Genomic DNA, 20,925 nt, shown 5'->3' with positions numbered 1-20,925 from the left:
GACGTCAACTTACCGATCCGGAGGCTGCGGCGACTGTGATCGGCAGGCGGCGTGACGTGCGTCAGAAGAGGACGGCTCCTGGGATCCTACGGAAGCCAGTAAGTTGATCTGGAGGGCTACAGTCTGAGACTGTGGTCTCTAAACTATATCCCTCCAGATGTTGCAAAACTACAACTACTAAGCATGCCCACATAACTGTTTGTTGTCTGGGCATGCTGGGAGTTGTAGTTTTGCAACATCTGGAGGTCAACAGTTTGGAGATCCCTCTGCACTGGTCTAAAAACTGTAGCTCTCCAGATGTTGCAAAACTGCAAATCCCAGCATGCCCGGAAAGCAAACAGCTGTCTCGGCATGCTGGGAGTTGTAGTTGGGTACCTCCAGCTGTTGCATAACTACATCTCCCAGCATGCCCTTCGGTCATTAGTACATGCTGGGAGTTGTAGTTTTGAAACAGCTGGAGGCACACTGGTTGGAAAATACTGAGTTAGGTAAAAGAACCTAACTGAAGGTTTTCCAACCAGTGTGCCTCCAGCTGTTGCAAAAGTACAACTCCCAGCATGCACAGTCTGTCAGTACATGTTGGGGAGTTGTAGCTTTGAAACAGCTGGAGGTTTGCCCCCCCCCCCCCCCCCCCCCCGGAGCGCAAACTCCTAGCGGGAAATTCACCGTAACACGCCAGTGAGAATGTACCCTAAAAACACTACACTACACTAACACATAATAAAGGGTAAAACAACATATACACCCCCTTACACTGTCCCGTCCCCCCCCCCCCCCCCGCCCCAATAAAAATTAAAAACGTCTGGTACGCCACGGTTTTCAAAATGGAGCCTCCAGCTGTTGCAAAACAACAACTCCCAGCATTTCTGGACAGCCACTGACTGTCCAGGCATGCTGGGAGTTTAGCAACAGCTGGAGGCACCCTGTTGGGGAATCACTGTCGTAGAATACCCCTATGTCCACCCCTATGCAATCCCTAATTTAGTCCTCAAATGCGCATGGCGCTCTCACTTCGGAGCCCTGTTGTATTTCAAGGAAACAGTTTAGGGCCATATATGGGGTATCGCCTTACTCGGGAGAAATTGCACTACACATTTTGGGGGTCTTTTTTTTTCCTTTCACTGCTTGTGAAAAGGAAAAGTTGGGGGCTACACCAGCCTGTTAGTGTAAAAAAATAAAAAATTTCACACTAACATGCTGGTGTTGCCCCATACTTTTTATTTCCACAAGAGGTAAAAGGAAAAACAGACCCTCAAAATATGTAACGCAATTTCTCCTGAGTACGGAAATACCCCAGATGTGGGCGTGAAATGCTCTGCGGACGCACAACAAGGCTCAGGAATGAGAGCGCACCATGTACATTTGAGGCCTAAATTGGTGATTTGCACAGGGGTGGCTGATTTTACAGCGGTTCTGACAAACACAAAAAAATACCCACATGTGACCCCCATTTTGGAAACTACACCCCTCACGGAATGTGACAAGGGGTGTAGCGAGCCTGAACACCCCACAGGTGTTTGACAAATTTTCATTAAAGTTGGATGGGAAAATGAATTATTTTTTCACTAAAATGCTGGTGTTACCCTAAATTTTTCATTTTCACAAGGGAAAATAGGAAAAAAAGCCCCCCAAAATTTGTAACCCCATCTCTTCTGAGTAAGAACATACCTCATATGCGAATTTAAAGTGCTCTGCGGGCGAACTACAATGCTCAGAAGAGAAGGAGCTCCATTGGGATTTTGTAGAGAAAATTTGTCCGGAATTGAAGGCCACATGTTTACAAAGCCCCCATAGTGCCAGAACAATGGACCCCCGACACGTGACCCCATTTTGGAAACTACACCCCTCACGTAATGTAATAAGGGGTACATTGAGAATTTACGCCCCACAGGTGTCTGACAGATTTTTGGAACAGTGGTCCGTAAAAATGAAAAATAAAATTTTTCATTTGCACAGCCCACTGTTCCAAAGATCTGTGGGGTGTAAATACTCACTGCTCCCCTTATTAAATTCTGTGAGGGGTGTAGTTTCCAAAATGGGGTCACATGTGGGGGGGTCCACTGTTCTGGCACCACGGGGGGGGGGCTTTGTAAATGCACATGGCCCCTGACTACCATTCCAAATGAATTCTCTTTCCAAAAGCTCAATGGCGCTCCTCCTCTTCTGAGCATTGTAGTTCGCCAGCAGAGCATTTTACGTCCTAACATGGTGTATTTCCATACTCAGAAGAAATGGGGTTACAAATTTTGGGGGTCATTTTCTCCTATTACCCCTTGTAAAAATGTAAAATTTAGGGGAGAAACTGTATTTTAGTAAAAAAAAAAAAAAAAAAAGGCATTTACACATCCAACTTTAACGAAAAGTCGTCAAACACCTGTGGGGTGTTAAGGCTCAGCGGACCCCTTGTTACATTCCTTGAGGGGTGTAGTTTCCAAAATGGTATGCCATGTGGTGTTTTCTGCTGTTCTGGCACCATGGGGGCTTTCTAAATGTGACATGCCCCCCAAAAACCATTTCAGAAAAATTCACTCTCCAAAATCCCATTGTCGCTCCTTCCCTTCTGTGCCCACCGAACACTTGACATACACATATGAGGTATTTCCTTACTTGAGAGAAATTGGGTTACAAATTTTGGGAGCTTTTTCTCCTATTACCACTTGTAAAAATTCAAAAACTGGGTCTACAAGAACATGAGAGTGTAAAAAAATGAAGATTTTGAATTTTCTCCACTTTGCTGTAGGGATCGACCGATATCGTTTTTTTAGGGCCGATACAGATACCGATAATCGGTGCAGGTTAGGGCAGATAGCCGATAACTTATACCGATATTCCGGTATACGTTATCGGCTATTTAATCCCCTGCGACACCGCTGCAGATCATTGATTTAAAGCGGCTGCTTTAAATCAATGATCTGCAGTGGCTTTTGCGGTGCCATAGGCCGCCGCCGCCACCCGCTTCTCTCCCCCTACCTGTCAGGGTGGTCCGGGCCATCCATCCTTCCTTCCTGTAGTGTCCGGGGGCGTTCCGGGTGGAGGGTGAACCGGTCCGGGCTGTCCTTCTCCAGCGGTCATCTTCTCCACTCCGGGCAGGCTCCGGCCTAGTACGCTGCATAGACGTCACTGCGCAGTGACGCCCGTGCGCAGCGACGCACCTGGCGTCACAACGTAGCGGCGTCTATGCAGTGTACTAGGCCGGAGCCTGCCCGGAGTGGAGAAGATGACCGCCGGAGAAGGACAGCCCGGACCGGTTCACTCTTCACCCGGAACGCCCCTGGACACTACAGGAAGGAAGGATGGATGGCCCGGACCACCCCCATTACGGGTAAGTTAAAAATTTTTATTGACTCGGAGGGTGGGGGAGGGGCCCGACCAGTATAGCGGTATGGGCAAAAATCCATACCAGTATAACGCCCAGCATCACGGTGGGGGGGTGCGACGCGGTGCGGTGGGTCGGGGTGCGTGGGGGCAGGGCATTGTAATTGCCGATACCGATAATGCCCAAAATCGTGATTATCGGCCGATAACATCGGCCATACCGATAATCGGTCGATCCCTACTTTGCTGCTATTCCTGTGAAACACCTAAAGGGTTAACAAACTTACTGAATGTCATTTTGAATACTTTGTGGGGTGCAGTTTTTATAATGGGCTCATTTGTGGGGTATTTGTAATATGAAGGCCCTTCAAATCCACTTCAAAACTGAACTGGTCCCTGAAAAATTCCGATTTTGAAAATTTTGTGAAAAATTAGAAAATTGATGCTGAACTTTGAAGCACTCTTGTCTTCCAAGAGTAAAAACCTCTCAACTTTACGATGCAAACATAAAGTAGACATATTGTACATGTGAATCAATATATAATTTATTTGGAATATCCATTTTCCTTATAAGCAGAGAGCTTCAAAGTTAAAAAAATGCAACATTTTCTATTTTTTCATCAAATTTTGAAATTTTTCTCCAAGAAATGATGCAAGTATCGACAAAATTTTACCACTAACATAAAGTAGAATATGTCACGAAAAAAAAATCTCGGAATCAGAATGAAAGGTAAAAGCATCCCAGAGTTATTAATGCTTGAAGTGACAGTGGTCAGATGTGCAAAAAATGGCCGGGTCCTTAAGGGGTTAAACTTCAGCATCCTGTTTGATCCTTCCGTAATTAGGAAAAGCACCAGCAGAAAAGGTCATTATTCTTCAAGTCCTACATGGGAGTAGCTTCCTTCTTTCCCATTCTTACCTTGGGCCCAGCAGTTCATCTACAGAGGATCAATGATAACCCATTGGGGCGATATGCGCAATTTATCTCCCGAATCAGGTGAGCGACCATCTTGAAGAGCCGATTTCGTGGGACATCGGTACCTTGAGTAATACTAGAGGCACTGTCCTCCCCTGTTTTTGTTTCTCTTATTAGGTTTTACAGCATACATGCTATCCATTCTGGCCAAAAGGGTGAAACACTACTGTGCATGGCAGGCCCCTCTACTATCAGCACTCAGGGACCCGCTGGTAATGGCAGACATCAGCAATAGTATAGTGTTTTTTTTATTCATTAACAATATAGATTTATTCGTCCGTGGTAATGGTAGTGGTCATTTGTCCCTTGTATAGTGGTGTTATTGGTGATACTGGTCTGTCTATAGTATTCTTTATTTCCTTACAATATGATGGTATTAGTCACTGCAGAAGTAATATGTTGTCATGGAGTGGAGGTATTATTTTAAACTTGATATCATGATTAAATCAAACCTGTGCCACAGGGCAAGGAGACAGGATACCGACAGGTGAGTTAAAAGTGGAGGTCGATTATCCTTCCAACATGCAATGCGTTTCACTGCTACAGCAACTTCACCAGGCATGGTAATCTTACTGTTTAATGTTGGGAACCAAGATTATTAAGTCTCACCAGCTTTCCATATTAACATAAATCATTCCCTTATACCCAGGTACTTCCATTAGAGCCTGCAGTGAACAATCTGTAGTGCCCCTATGGCAGTAGATGGGCTGACCTGATGGGACTCAATGCTGCTTTATTTTTTTATTTCAGTCATTCCTGTTTTAAAGTAACTTAGGTTGAAAGAAATAAAAAATATGGACCAATCTCACGTGTGTTTAATGACTAGGCAAAATGCTGAACAGAGATCCAAATATACAACCATTTTGCCTTTGGCTAATAAAGTGGAAAAATAAAACCTCAGAAAAAAAAAATGCCTGATGAAGCTGCTGTAGCAGTGAAACGCGTTGCATGTTGGGAGAATAAACTACCTCCACTTTTAACTCACCTGTCGGTATCCTGTGTCCTGCGCCATTCTGAAGCCCCCACCCACACCGAAGCCTCCTCCATTACATTCCTATTCAGCCGGCTGGCTGCGGACACTATCACGTTATGTACTTACCATTGTTGTGTATGTGGCTACACAACACTTCCAGGTGAGCTGCTATTTTTGCGTACATCATTTCCTTACAGGTCTCTTTTCTAATACACTCTGGAGTGCTGTATTTGCTCTTTTTTTTTTATAGCTACAGGGCAACGAGAGGCCCAGACTTCATGCTGTGTAAGGGGCCTCAAAATTTCTCATGGCAGCCCTGACTACAGGAAGGGTAGAGGGTTATGCTGAGCTGTAGTCCATGGTGTAGTCAAGCATCCATATTTTATTAGATTTTGTACAAGGTTCAGTAAGCTTTACAAGTTTTTGCGGAACTCTAGTGTTCTGAGGTCTAATTTCTGCACTTTGCATACAGAAACAGCGTTAAAAAAAAGTTGTAGGGTGCAAAGTGCAGAAATTAGACCTCAGAACACTAGAATTCTGCAAAAAAAACTTGTAAACCTTACTGAACCTTGTACAAAATCTAATAAAACACGGATGCTTGACTACAGCTTGGAAACGTAGGTCCACATAAGATCAGTGTAATTCAGAGATGCCCTTGTTTAACCCTTTAAGGATCAGGACAATTTTCACTGTAGGACCAGAGCGTTTTTTGCACATCTGACCACTGTCACTTTAAGAATTAATAAATCAAACACTTTTACCGAATATTCTGATTCTGAGATTGTTTTTTCGTGACATATTCTACTTTATTTTGGTGGTAAATTTTCGTCGTTACTTGCATCCTTTGATAAATCCCCCCCAATAGGTCTATTTTGTGTTGGCATCATAAAATGGACATATTTTTAGTTTTTGAAAAAATTTGAGGGCTTCAAAGTAGAGCAGCAATTTTCAAAAATTTCATGAAAATTGCAAAATCTGAAGGGACAGATTTTACAGAACTACAACTCCCACATGCCTGGGCAGTCTAGGCATGCTGAGAGTTGTAGTTTGGCAACATCTGGAGGGCTACAGTTTGGGCACCACTGTAACGGCTTGCTGGGAGTTGCAGTTTGGCCTTCCTAGTGGTTGCCACAGTAAAGATCACTTTACTTTCATCTCACCGTCCTCCCCCTTCCCCCCCCCCCCCCACCACGTCGCTTCCCTACCCACTGTCCTGCTCTGCCATTGGTCAGAATCAGTCCTGACCAATGGCAGGGGATAGGAGGAGATCGCATCACTGCGACCTCACTCCTACCCTGCAAGATGATCTGGGCTGTCACTGACAGGTCAGATCATCACTATTTTCCGGGAGATTGGGACACCAGAGACCCGATCAGCCCGGAATAGCAGAAAATCGCATGTCTGAATTGACATGAGATTTTCTGAGATCGCCTTGGATGCCTTCTGAACGATTTCAGTAGGCGTCCGGTTTCGCAGCCCAAGGGGATGCGAAATTCGCCAGGACGTATGGGTATGTGCCTGGTCCTTAAGACCCAGGGCGCAGGGACATACTCATACGTGCCTAGTCCTTAAGGGGTTAACTACTCCTCCTTCGCAAGATGAAATCCTCAATCTCTAAAACTTTAAACTATTTTGTACAATATTCTCCCAGAGTGGACAAAAACAATTTTTTTCCTCCTCTTCTAAAAATCATAATGCTGTCAATTTTGCACCTACAGACTCATAAGGGCTTATTTTTTGCGATCACCAATTGTTCTTTGTAATAAAATCAATCCTTTCACAACAAAATCTACAGCAAAATCAAAAGAAAATATTTGTGGGGTGAAATTGAAATAACAACATTTTGTAACTTTAGGGGGCTTCCGTTTCTACGTAGTGCACTTTTTGGTAAAAATGATACCTTATCTTTTATTCTGTAGGTCCATACGGTAACAAGGATACCCAATTTCTGTAAGTTTTTAATTTTTTGCGCAGTGATCTTCAGTTTTCATCTGTGCCATTTTTGTTTTGATGGGACTTATCGCTTTTTATTATATTTTTATGGTAAATGAAGTAACCAAAAATGCGCAATTTTGGACTTTTATTATTTTTATTTATTATTATTTTTTTTTACGTGTACACCAGCCATGCGGTTTCATAACCTTATATTTTAATAGTTCGGACATTTACGCACATGGCGGTACCACAAATGATTCTGTTTATTTTTGATTACATAATTTTTTTATGGGGTGATTCAAACTTAATTGGGTAGGGGTTAATTCACTTTTATTAACCTTTTTTTTTTTTTTTTATTATTCCCCATACAGGGGCGGACTGACAACACTCAGGAACCCCGGACCAAAAAAAGTAAGGGCCCCCTGCGATGCTCTGCTGCTAGTCTCACTACCCAAATCCCTCCAACAGCCCTACACACAAAATAAACAATTTTATATATATGAAACACTTTAAAAAGGTAGATAAAATAATTTTCCATGACCAGTAATACCTGTATACAAGGAGTAAATATATACCACCATACTGTACTGAATAAAACCACTATACACAGACCAGTATACTATACAGGATCTGTATACTATATAAGTGATTATATACAGGACCGTATGGCAGTAGATTCCAGCTGTACAGAGACCTGTATAAAATATGTAATTATATACAGTGTAGAAAGAGCAAATCCAGCACAGTACTAGATGCAGAAGGTGCGGTTTATTCGATTCAGATCACATGTGTGCAACATCGAACAAACCACACCTTCTGCATCTAGTACTGCGCTGGATTTGCTCTTCTTTCTACACTCTAATAAAAGGTGAAGTCCGCACCTGTCCGTGTCGCATCTGGTCTACGTCGGTTGAGCTGACCCAACACTGCTTTCGTGATTATACACAGTACCATATAGCGGAAGATATCGGGGGGGGGGATCTAACTCTGCTGCCTGCACCTATATGGGGGGGGGGGGGGAAATCTGAGTTAGATCCCTCCCCCCAGTAGGTGTAGGCAGAAGAGTTCTTCCCCCTCCCCCTTCCCAGTTTGAAAAAAAATTAATGCTCACCTGATGTCCCACGCAGGAATCTTCTCAGCAGCAGGGCCCGCGTCTTTCTTCCTCCACAGTGCAGGCGCCGATGAGCGACATTATCTGTGCCTGCGCTGCATAAGGGCGGAGGTCACATCTCCTCTATGTAGGTTGCAGATGGGACTCACACAGAGAGGACGCCTTTTCCTGTAGTGCTGTCTGCTGGGGATTCTCAGGAGCGGCGGGCCCTGTACCCGGCCTGGCCCTCGGACTACGTCCGATCGGACCATCCGGTCAGTCCGCCCCTGTCCCCATAGGGACTATATGCAATAAAAACATTGCATTTTTTTTTTTACACTGTTCAATGCTGAGCTTTGTCTCAGCATTGATCAGTTATCGGTGCTCTGCTGCTCTAGCCTACCATGGTTGGCTGGGGACATCAGAGCACCGATTGGGCAGTGAGGAGGCAGGTAAGGGCAGGATTTTGCTGCAAATGTCCCGATCAGCTCCGCTGAGCTAACCAGCACGTTAATCCCCGCATTTAGTTGCTGTATCTAAAGGGTTGATGCCGGGTATCGGCCCTTCTGGGATACCAGGACCCACTGGGTATGAAACGTGCCTAACTTTTGAGCATGTTTCAAACACTGGTAACGGGACCAGGACGTATAGGTATGCCCTCGGTCTTTAAGAACAAAGTTGCAAGGACGTACCATAAACCCTGCCTCCTTAACCCCTTAAGGACTTAGCCATTTTTCACCTTAAGGATTCCGCCATTTTTTGCAATTCTGACCACTGTCATTTTAAACATTAATAACTCAGGGATGCTTTAAGTTATCATTCTGATTCCGAGATAGTTTTTTCATGACATATTCTACTTTAACATGCCCTTTTTGCATGCTGGGAGGTGTTGCTAAGCAACAGCAGGAGGCTGTCACTCATCTCCAACTGCTGATCCACGCCGCCGCCGCTCCTGGGGCCCCGATCCCAACATTGACGCCGGGGATCGGGGTCCCCAGCTCCCCGGATGAGGGGCAGAGCGGGTTGCGGGAGGGACACCCGCAGCAGGTGCCCTGATTGGTCGGCCGGTAAACCGGCCGACGAATCAGGGCGATCGTGAGGTGGCACCAGTGCCACCTCACCCCTGCTGGCTATGGCTGTTCGGGGCAGTCAGAGACTGCCCCGAACAGCCTGTAATTCCGGGTCACTGGAGACCCGATTGACCCGGAATCCGCCGCAGATCGCTAGGCTGAATTGTCCAGCGATCTGCGGCCATCGCCGACATGGGGGGTATGCCGCGATGCCTGCTGAACGATTTCAGCAGACATCGGGCACCGGCTCCCCTCCAGCTAGTGGAGGGGGGCCGGGATTTGACAGGACGTACTCAAACGTCCTGTGTCCTTAAGGGGTTAAGGGGTACTCTACTGGAAAACATTTTGTTTTAAATCAACTGGTGCCAGAAAGTTAAACAGATTTGTAAATGACTTCTATTAAAAATTATTAACCCTTCCAATACATATCAGCTGCTATATGTTCCACAGGAAGTTCTTTTCTTTTTGAATTTCCTTTCTGGCTGACCACAATGCTCTCTGCGTACACCTCTGTCCATTTTAGGAATGGTCCAAAGCAGGATAGGCTTTCTGTGGGGATTTGCTTGTATTCTTGACAGTTCCTAAAATGGATAGAGGTGTCAGCAGAGAGCACTGTTGTCAGACAAAGGAAATAAAAAAATAAAAAAACTTTCTGTGGAGAATACAGCAGCTAATAAGTACTGGAAGGATTAAGATTTTTTAATATAAAGTAATTTACAAATTTGTTTAATATTCTGGAACCAGTTGATTTAAAAAAAGATGTTTTCCAGTGGAGTACCCCTTTAAGCAAACCCATTACTCTCAGCCACCTAACAACTCTAATGGATAGCAGTGGGCACAGCTGTACAGGGAAACAGTATAAGTATTATTATTACGTAATAATAAGCCCCGGACAAAGCAATAGCAAAATGTTGGGTCCGGCGTGTGGCTAGGTAGGCTATCTTCTCTACTAGGATTTATTATATATGTTTGCTATTATGCTTGTATATGACTTCAGATAGCTTGTACTTTGGGTGTCTTACCTTACTTATTAGAACAAGTGTTATTTGGTGACCCAGATGGTGATCATTATTCGATCTCCTGTATTTATTATAATTTATTCCCCTAGCCACAGCCTTTAGTTCTTGTTCATTTGAACATTATCTTCAAAACTACGTAATCATCTTAATCTGTTTGTATCATGTGATGTTGATTTCATGTCTATTTTGTATTAATAAAATGTATTTCTTGATCTGTAATTGCATTTGTCTCTTTAACATCTGGTGGTCTACGGTGATACAGAACATGCTATAGATATCCAATATTAGTGTTTAAAATCTCCAGAAATCACTGTTTTATATATTCAATCTAAATTTGTTATTCATTTTTTATTTGGGTTGGAGCTCTATTTTTCTGATACAGAGGATCAACTCCCTTGCCTCCCTTCACACAACCATCCAGTTAAATGATAAAATGGCATCTGGCTGTAGTTGCAACTACAAGGAGCACACCACATAGGGATTTATTTAAAGGGGTATTCCAGGCCAAAACTTTTTTTCATTTATCAACTGGCTCCGGAAAGTTAAACAGATTTGTAAATTACTTCTATTAAAAAATCTTAATCCTTCCAATAGTTATTAGCTTCTGAAGTTGAGTTGTTGTTTTCTGTCTAACTGCTCTCTGATGACTCACGTCCCGGGAGCTGTCTATGCGACACTAAGCATGGCCAATAGAAAGAGGAGAAGACAACTGAGGACTTGAGAACCAAAATTGTGGAAAAATATCAACAATCTCATGGTTACCAGTCCATCTCCAGAGATCTAGATTTGCCTTTGTCCACAGTGTGCAACATTATCAAGAAGTTTGCAACTCATGGCACTGTAGCTGGGCGTGGACGTAAGAGAAAAATTTATGAAAGGGGTCAAGGCAGCATAGTCCGGATGGTAGATAAGCAGCCCCAAACAAGTTCCAAAGATATTCATGCTGTCCTGCAGGAGTATCAGTGTCCGTGCGAACTATCCATGAAATATAAAAATACAATGTGTGTGCAGCTCAAACCACAATCCGAGCATATATTTGGGTATAAGCCGAAACCCAATGGCTGAGAATAAAATATAAAAAAAGAAACTTATAACCAATCCTCAAGGATTTTACCCCAAAAGGTACATAATGATATTCAAATAAAATAGGTTTGCTTTAGTTAACAATTTTATTAAATATATAAAATCAATAGAATAAATTGCACTATTTAGTACTCTGGCACAGAGGTAATAAAAGGGGGTGAAAAAACCACTGGGCCCTAGTGGTAATAATCCCCTATAAAAATAGCAAAATATGTCGAAAAATATGTATATAAAATAAAAAAAATAAAAAAATTTACATTATATATATATATATATATATATATATATATATATATATATATTGTCCCATAATCTGGCAACTTTATAATGTAAGTATAGTTTGCTGAAAAGTTCCGGTCTATAAGAGTTATTGAAAGTCCTCTTATATGTGACTATTAGAATTTTTGCAATAAATATTGTAGCACATGATGTAACATAAGTATTGTAACTTTTGTCTTTCTCCAAGTATTATAGTCTCTTTATTGAGCCCAATAGAAGACTGCTGGTGACAAGAGGCGCTGTTGCCAAGCGCATATCTGCAAAAGTCCATCTCTGCAGCAGTGACAGTGTTGCCCGCACCATAATTACATCAGCGCGGAGATCGCAAGAGGCGCTGTGCCAAGCGCATACCGGCGAAAATCCATCCCTGCCGGAGTAACAGCCTTACCAACGCCGTCGGTACGTGGTGAACGGAGAGGATATCACACAGAGTCCCACAAGAGCGGGTGAGATACAATATTACCAGCAGTCTTCAAAGAGACTAATACTTAGAGAGAGACACAAGTTACAATACTTATGTTACATCATGTGCTACAATATTTATTGCAAAAATTATAATAGTCACATATAAGGAGGACTTTCAATAACTGTTATAGACCGGAACTATTCAGCAAACTATACTTACATTATAAAGTTGCCAGATTACAGGACTATATATATATATATATATATATATATATATATATATATATATATATATATCCAAAGAAATGGTGCAGCACTCCATGAGTAAATCCAAGGTGCAAAAAAGATTTATTCACTTCACATCATAGCATAGCAACGTTTCAGATCACACAGGATCCTTTTTCAAGCTCATACAAACACACATTAGGGGCTAATAAATACCCAAGTGAACATTTCAATCATGGTATAATAATTATAGTGCCAATTAATAAAAAGTGTACAAAAAGTGCATATTTAGTGCATCATGTTACAAGTATAAGGCATTAGTGCAATGTATAAATAAAGTGCATACGTGTATATTAAAATCATTAAAATAGCTTGAAAGATACAGTTAATATTATACAAACATAGTTAATTGCACACACATGTCTGTCATATTGTATAATCATACCCATGTGTGGCGAACATAAATCATAAACATAAACACTGGCACGGAGAAGGAGGAACGCTCACCCGTTGTAATGCATAATGGCGCCGGCGAGCGTGAGGCAATCTCTACTGCGCAAGTGCAGAGAGTTGTGACGGGATCTGTGTGGGGATATCAGCTGACTCACCCGATCACGTGTTCCACGTCATTGTGTTGTTCTTGTATCACATGACCGTCGTCATGGAGATGAGCAACGCCACCTTGTGCTCTCTCCATGCTACTTGGTCAGACATAAACTATCACATATTAATATATTAGGAGATCTGCCATGTTATTTGTATTTAATCTATGTGTGTAGCTACCGAATATAAAGTGAATACAAATATATATATTATTATATAAAAAGATCTCTTATATAAAAAAATCTTTTTATATTTTGTGTATATGTGAGAAAAAAATATTTTCTATTAGGATGCAGTAATATTGGGTCCATGTGGGTAAAAACTCAACATAACTCAGAGTTATATAGAAATAGCATTAAGAGAGCTAAAAATAATTAAAAAAATATATTGTTATGCAAGGAAAAAAGCAAGAGAGAGGAAAAAAGGAAGAGAAAAGGAAATAACAGAAAATAAAATTAATATAAATAAATAAAATTATAATAAATATATAACACACAATGAAAAATAAAAAATAAAAAATAAAAAAATAATAAATTAAAATGATAAATTTTAGGACGTCCTAGTGGTCAAGAAAGATAATCAGCTACAAACAAGACTTTATGTTAAACCTACAGACAAAAATACACTACTGCATTTTCAGAGTTGTCACCCTCGACAGATGGTCAATTCGCTGCCGTTTGGCCAAATGTTAAAGGTGAAAAAGATAGTTAATGATGAAGAAGCCATGAAGAAGTCCCTTGACCACATGACGTCCAAATTCATAGAACGCAAGTATCCCAAACATCTTATTGAGAAACATAGAAATAGAGTGGAGGCCCTGGATAGAGAATCCACTCTACAAACTAGAATAAGAGACCCACTGAAAAGGATTCCCTTTACTTCTACATATAACACTAGGAGCGGATCAATCTCAAAAATTTTAAACCAACATTGGTACATTCTAAGTAGGAGTTATCCTAATATTGAAGAATTTACATCTAGACCACTTATGTCATATCGTAGGACACGTAATTTAAGGGATAGACTTGTACAATCAGAAGTCAAGAATAAAAAGAGATCAGGTCAAACGTTCTTGACATCTAGAAGACTGGGATCCTTCCCATGTCTTTCTTGTGTCAATTGTAAACTTATGTCTAAAGGTTCAACGTTTACCCACCCAGGCACAGGCAAAATATACAATCTCAAACACTTTCTTACATGTGATTCGACATGGGTAATATATATACTTATGTGCCCATGTGATCTGATATATGTAGGCCAAACTACCTGGAGCCTAAAAGTTAGATTGAATAATCATAGATATAGCATTAGAAAGAAGAAGTTAGACCTCCCTGTGTCCAAGCACTGTACGGAGGCTGGACACACGGAGAATGATATAAAATTCATGGCGATTGATTGTATACCAGTACCTGCCAGAGGTGGTGATAGACTTGCTCTACTCCGTAAGCGAGAACTATGGTGGATCCACCAATTGGACTCATTACGTCCGAAAGGTCTTAATGTAGACTTTAATATAGTGTAACCATGATGAATTCTTGAGTCCACTCAACAGTATATGATAAATAAACACACATTTTATTATTTACTCTGTAATTAAAATATATTCGTATGTTCTACTTACACTATTTTTTTTATTATTTTTTAGGTAGATTATGGAATTATATCTGGATGGAGGAGGAGGAACACCTCAACAATTTGAATTCTATCAAGAAATTAATGTAATTTGACATCATTTTTATGATTATTGAAGGGAGACCTGCCATCTTGTTTGATAAAATTAATAAAATATAGATTTTCTTAAGAAGATATATATCTTTCTAATATTTTCTTAGTTGTGATGCAGTTGATGGATTACCATGTGTGGGCAGGAAACATCTCTCAGAGGGATACACTCTATGTATTTATTTAATTTTCTTACTATATTTATTATCTTGTTTTATCAATTTTTTTCATCCAAAAAAATATTTTTTCTCCTTTTCCCTTTCTTTTGAGTTTTTTTGATTAATTCGACAATTTTGTTTTGTTTTTTATTTTTTATTTTCATTTTTAGTTTATACTTTTGTTTTTTGTTTTTGAAAACAATAAGGAATAAAAATGGGGGGACCCACCCAGTATTATAAGTCGCTGCTGAAATAGCTGGCGCGCTCCATCATTGGACTATGGTGAATAGAGCCTCTGGACAAGGGTCTAGCGACCTAACTCTGAAGGCTCTCTCTTTGACTGATGTCAGGGGATACATTGATAGTGTGCCCCCGGGCACTGGTCCCATGGCACCAGGAGTAGATATTAATAGGGATTCTATATGGGTCCCCCTTATCCTGAAAAAATTCAGAGATCACTGAGCATTCATGTGATGATCCATGATCAAATCAAACACTTTCTTTACTTATTTACTTTTTTATGTTTTATATTTTTTAGTAATTTTATTTTGTAATGGATTTATATTTATTATTTTAATTTATTATTATTTTTTTTTTTTTTCATTGTGTGTTATATATTTCTTTATTATAATTTTATTTATTTATATTAATTTTATTTTCTGTTATTTCCTTTTCTCTTCCTTTTTTTCTCTCTCGCTTTTTTTCCTTGCATAACAATATATTTTTTTAATTATTTTTAGCTCTCTTAATGCTATTTTTATATAACTCTGTGAGTTATGTTGAGTTTTTACCCACATGGACCCAATATTACTGCATCCTAATAGAAAATATTTTTTTCTCACATATATAAAAAAATATTTTTATATTTTGTGTATAAGAGATCTTTTTATATAATAATATATATATTTGTATTCACTTTATATTCGGTAGCTACACATAGATTAAATACAAATAACATGGCAGATCTCCTAATATATTAATATGTGATAGTTTATGTCTGACCAAGTAGCATGGAGAGAGCACAAGTTGGCGTTGCTCATCTCCATGACGACGGTCATGTGATACAAGAACAACACAATGACGTGGAACACGTGATCGGGTGAGTCAGCTGATCTCACCACACAGATCCCGTCACAACTCTCTGCACTTGCGCAGTAGAGATTGCCTCACGCTCGCCGGCGCCATTATGCATTACAACAGGTGAGCGTTCCTCCTTCTCCATGCCAGTGTTTATGTTTATGATTTATGTTCGCCACACATGGGTATGATTATACAATATGACAGACATGTGTGTGTAATTAACTATGTTTGTATAATATTAAATGTATCTTTCAAGCTATTTTAATGATTTTAATATACACGTATGCACTTTATTTATACATTGCACTAATGCCTTATACTTGTGACATGATGCACTAAATATGCACTTTTTGTACACTTTTTATTAATTGGCACTATAATTATTATACCATGATTGAAATGTTCACTTGGGTATTTATTAGCCCCTAATGTGTGTTTGTATGAGCTTGAAAAAGGATCCTGTGTGATCTGAAACGTTGCTATGCTATGATGTGATTGGATGGATTAATTTTGGGACTTTGATCAAGTTCATTTGGAGCTGGCACCCGATTATTTTTTTTACATTAAGCTAAGTAGTGCTGCAAAACCACCTCGTTTTTCGTATGTGTATATATATATATATATATATATATATATATATATATATATATATATATATATATTTCTTTTTTATTTATTTTTTGTTTTCTATACATATTTTGAAATTTTTTGCTATTTTTATAGGTGATTATTACCACTAGGGCCCAGTGGTTTTTTCACCCCCCCCTTTTATTTCCTATGTGCCAGAGTACTAAATAGTGCAATTTATTCTATTGATTTTATATATTTAATAACATTGTTAACTAAAGCAAACCTATTTTATTTGAATATCATTATGTACCTTTTGGGGTAAAATCCTTGAGGATTGGTTATACATTTCTTTTTCTATATTTTATTCTCAGCCGTTGGGTTTCGGCTTATACCCAAATATATGCTCGGATTGTGGTTTGAGCTGCACACACATTGTATTTTTATATTTCATGGATAGTTCGCACTGACACTGATACTCCTGCAGGACAGCATGAATATCTTTGGAACTTGTTTGGGGCTGCTTATCTACCATCCGGACTATGCTGCCTTGACCCCTTTCATAAATTTTTCTCTTACGTCCACGCCCACACCCAGCTACAGTGCCATGAGTTGCAAACTTCTTGATAATGTTGCGCACTGTGGACAAAGGCAAATCTAGATCTCTGGAGATGGACTTGTAACCTTGAGATTGTTGATATTTTTCCACAATTTTGGTTCTCAAGTCCTCAGACAGTTGTCTTCTCTTTCTGTTGTCCATGCTTAGTGTCGCGCACACACAGACACACAATGCAAAGACTAGGTGAACTTCTCTCGTTTTTATCTGCTTTCTGGTGTGATCTTTATATTGCCCACACCTGTTACTTGCCCCAGGTGAGTTTAAAGGCGCATCACATGCTTGAAACAATCTTATTTTTTTACAATTTTTAGAGAGTGCCAATTTTATCCAGCCCATTTTTGGAGTTTGGTTTGACATGATGTCCAATTAGCTTTTTTCCTCCTTTTTTGGTTTAGTTCCAATACACACAAAGGGAATAAACATGTGTACAGCAAAACATGTGTTACTGCAATCCTTTTCTTTGAGAAATACTTAATTTCCTAGAAAAATTTCAGGGGTACCAACATTTACGGCCATGACTGTATCTATGGTAGCCATGTCCACTATTCCATACAGTTCTTAGAGGTGTGTGGTATGTCCAGGATATTAGAAAGACAAAGTGGTATGTATCATCAGAAGGAGCAATATTTAGCCACAGCTTCAATTGTACGTGACTAGTATGGCAACCAGAAAAAAAATTTATGTTACTAGGTTGCTTTACATATTGCAGGAGCTGCCACAGCTGAAGATGTCTGAACACTGACAGGGAATGTGCTTGAAGCACTTCAAGCCATTTTAACCGAGTTCAACTTCAATGTAAGCTTATACTTTTTTTTTCCCAATAATGTACTTGAGAGAGTAAAGGGACAGTGATAAATGCTCAAGAATATACAGTGCATATTGCATTTTTAGTGACTCACAAAGAATTGAAGAGGAGAAACGGCAGCATTTTCATAGCTGGTCTGTTGAAAATTCATGGCTGCAGCAGTTTTTTTCTTCTTACTGGAAAGAAAAATCCTTATTTTACCTCAAAATCTCTCAGAAACTACTAGAGAATCAATTAAAAGAATGGGAGGGAGAAGCTGGTGTATACACTCACTAAAAAGAAAAAGCCCATTATTACAATACACTTCTCATATTGGCACATTGCGCTAGGAATCACAGCAATTAAGTATAATTCTCTGTGTAATGACTATTAAAAAATAAAGTGCTGCAGTGCATTAGCTTGGCAGAACCCAGCACTGTTTAATAGGGGTAAATGTATCAACCAAAGCTGCTACAGGGACTTGGATGGAAAATCAGGATTGCTGGAGGTCTGCGTTTTAATGATGGAGGCGCCCTGGCAAACCTGCTTTCTTCACCCACACATCTGCCTATCTCAGCATGGCACTAGTTCTTTTACCCAGTGCGGCTTAAGAGCAATTCCAGTTACAATTGATATTAGCATCAATAGTGCAGGAAACATTCCCAAGTTACATGCTGCTATAAAGGAAAAACCTAGGTTTTTCTAGGAAGCATTCTTTTATTATTAATGTAACTTCATAATTCAGGATGGCATAAAGAGTTTATATTTTCTTACAAATGGGAGGCATTTTCTTCTGTACTCTGTCACCCCCTCCCTCTTCGCTAAGTATTTAAAGTGGTACTCCAGTGGAACAAAAATCTTTTTTTCAAATCAACTGTCAAATAGTTACACAGAATTGTAAATTACTTCTATTAAAAAAATCTTAATCCTTCCAGTACTTATCAGCTGCTGACCACAGTGCTCTCTGCTGACACCTCTGCCTGTGTCAAGAACAGTCCAGAGCAGGAGAGGCTTGCTATGGGGATTTGCTCCTACTCTGTACTGTTCCTGATACGGACAGAAGGGTCAGCAGAGAGCACCACTCAACTTCCTCTGGAGCATACAGCAGCTGAAAAGTACTGGGAGGATTAAAACATTTTAATAGAAGTAGTTTACAAACCTGTTTAACTTTCTGGCAACAGTTGATTAGAAAAAAAAATTCCACTGGAGTACCGCTTTATTGCAATAAAGAGTGATCAAAGGGAAGTGTGAAACTACTTTAAGCCGATAATGACCATGGACGTCTATACTTGTCTTATGGCCGTCATACCGGCCGGCCCCCAGCTGATTCCTGTAGCTGGGGGCTGGCGTTAATTGCAGACATAACGGCGAACACCATGGCCGGCTATTAACCCTATAGATCTAAAGGTGCCTGTATCCCGTCCCTGGTGGTCCAGTGGTGGTCCCTGGTGGGGGGGGGGGGGGGGGGCTGCAATCCACTACTAGCCTGAGGGCTTGCCTCTCCTGCTGCGGAGGCTCCGGTGCTCAGAATGAGCAACATATGTAATCCCATTGATCTGTATGAGGACTAAAAGTGTAAAAAAAAAAAAGTTTAAAAAGCACACACATTAACCCCTTCCTTAATAAAAGTTTAAATCACCCCCCTTTTCTCAAATTTCATATAAAAAAAAAATATAAACATAATAAAAATAAACATATATGGTATTGCCACGTGCGTAAATGTCCGAACTATTAAAATATATTGTAAATTAAACGGCATGGTCAAAAATTCAAAGTCCAATAGCGTATTTTTGGTCACTTTTCATACCATAAAAAAAAAAGGAATATAAAGCAATCAAAAAGTCCGATCAAAACAAAAATGGTACCAATTAAAACTTCAGATAATGGCGCAAAAAATTAGCCCTCATACCACCCCGTATGCAGAAAAATAAAAGTTATAGGGGTCAGAAGAGGAATTTTAAATGTATAAATTTTTGTGCATGTAGTTATGATTTTTTCCAGAAGTACTTAAATCAAACCTATATAAGTAGGGTATCATTTTAATCGTATGGACCTACAGAAGATAAAGTGTAATTTTTACCCAAAAATGTACAGCGTAGAAACGGAACCCCCCAAAATTTACAAAATGGTGTTTTTTCTTCAATTTTGTTGATCAATGATTTGGTGGCGCAAAAAATAAGCCCTCATATGGATTGAAAGGGTTATGATTTTTAAAAGGTAAGGAGGAAAAAATGAAAGTGCAAAAACTGAAAAATGCTTGGTCCTTAAGGGGTTAAGCAAATTTTTGAAAATAACTACTATAATACTGCCCCCCATATGTACAAGAATATAACGGCTATAAGGTTACTTCCTACATACAAGAACATATCTACTATAATAGTGCCCCTATGTACAAGAATATAACTACTATGATTTTTGATGTTCAAAGATTTACCTATGAATTTCAGCTGATGTGCTCCATCATTAGAATAAATGTAAGCATGTTCATTTGTTACTTTCCCCAGAAATCCCCCTATAGCATTAAAATTGATGTCTTCCTCTCCTCCGAACAGCATGAATTAATATCTATTTCAGAGGTCAAAGACATTTAAATGTAAACATAATTACAATCTCTGCTCTACAACATACACAATGGTTTTGGTTACTTTATTAATATGTATTCATTTTTAAAATAGCTGATACTTTAAAGAACGGCCCTGATCCTGGAGAAACGCATTAGTGATCTGCACAAGGCAATCTTGCGCGACCATCTCTGAGACACAATTAGTCTTTAGGCTATAGCAAACAAAACATTATCTCTCTTTATTTTGCTGCTCGCCAGTGATGAATATGTTGAATTTAAGAGCAATTAAAATGTGAAATTGTGAACGGTTTTAATGTGTACAGTTCATCATTTCCTTTGCAGCTTGCAGGCAAATCCACTTACACACCATATATATAGGAGAACGGAGGCAGCTTAGTTCTTCTCTTATTTCTTAATGATTTTTATTTTATATATTTTTTTAAACTACATTTTTTACTT

The 20,925-nt window shown here is 39.7% G+C and overlaps 1 protein-coding gene and 1 long non-coding RNA gene across 5 annotated transcripts in view; one reads left to right on the top strand and one right to left on the bottom strand.

The window, feature by feature from the left end:
* CHST8 (carbohydrate sulfotransferase 8) overlaps nucleotides 1-20,925 on the bottom strand; it is a 765,708-nt gene that overhangs the window by 663,260 nt on the left and 81,523 nt on the right. For 2 of the 4 annotated variants that reach the window (XM_056525790.1, XM_056525791.1), the window contains exon 2: nucleotides 18,019-18,100. The exons of the other annotated variants lie outside the window; for them this stretch is intronic. The gene's annotated coding sequence lies outside the window, so the exon portion shown is untranslated. The remainder of the gene's footprint in view (nucleotides 1-18,018; nucleotides 18,101-20,925) is intronic. 4 annotated transcript variants of the gene reach the window in all.
* On the top strand, nucleotides 15,964-20,689 carry LOC130276429 (uncharacterized). The gene is made up of 3 exons (XR_008845112.1): nucleotides 15,964-16,053; nucleotides 17,829-17,914; nucleotides 20,579-20,689. It is a non-coding gene; the product is annotated as an uncharacterized LOC130276429 (long non-coding RNA).

The sequence above is a fragment of the Hyla sarda genome, chromosome 6 (assembly GCF_029499605.1).
Source record: "Hyla sarda isolate aHylSar1 chromosome 6, aHylSar1.hap1, whole genome shotgun sequence".
Taxonomy (NCBI): domain Eukaryota; kingdom Metazoa; phylum Chordata; class Amphibia; order Anura; family Hylidae; genus Hyla; species Hyla sarda.
The sequence above is the reverse complement of the archived record's forward strand: the minus strand, read 5'-3'. Positions and strand labels throughout refer to the sequence as shown.